Raw genomic sequence first — 584 nt, forward strand, 5'->3', positions numbered from 1 at the left:
AGAAATAAATTTACAAAAAATATGTAAACCTGTCTTAGTCCATTTTGTGTTGCTGTAAAGGAGTACCTGAGGCTGGGTAATTTATACAGAGAAAAAGTTTATTTGGCTCACAGTTCTCATGGCTGGAGAAGTTCAAGACTGGACATCAGCATCTGGTGAGGGCCGCAGGCTGCTTCCACTCATGGTGGAAGGTACGGGGGAGCAGGTGTGTGCAGAGATGGCATGGTGAGAGAGGAAGCAAGAGAGGAAGAGGGAGGTGCCAGGCCCTCGCTTCCCCACCCCTCACGGGGGCATTAATCCACTCTTGAGAGATCCACCCCCATGACCCAAACACCTCCCATTAGGCCCCACCTCCAATATTAGGGATCAAATTTCAAGATGAGGCTCGGAGGGGTCTAACATCCAAACTATAGCAAAACCCTTCATAGAAAAATGATCGAACTCTAAATGCTATTTTAAAAGATCTAAATAAATGAAGAGAAATACAGTGTCCTTAGATAAGAAGACTCAGTATCATAATTGTCAATTCGAATCAAACCAGTCTATACTTTTAATGCAAGACCTATAAAAATTTTTTCAAGAGA

Source organism: Propithecus coquereli, unplaced genomic scaffold (assembly GCF_000956105.1).
Source record: "Propithecus coquereli isolate 6110/MARCELLA unplaced genomic scaffold, Pcoq_1.0 Scaffold236, whole genome shotgun sequence".
In the NCBI taxonomy this organism is placed as follows: domain Eukaryota; kingdom Metazoa; phylum Chordata; class Mammalia; order Primates; family Indriidae; genus Propithecus; species Propithecus coquereli.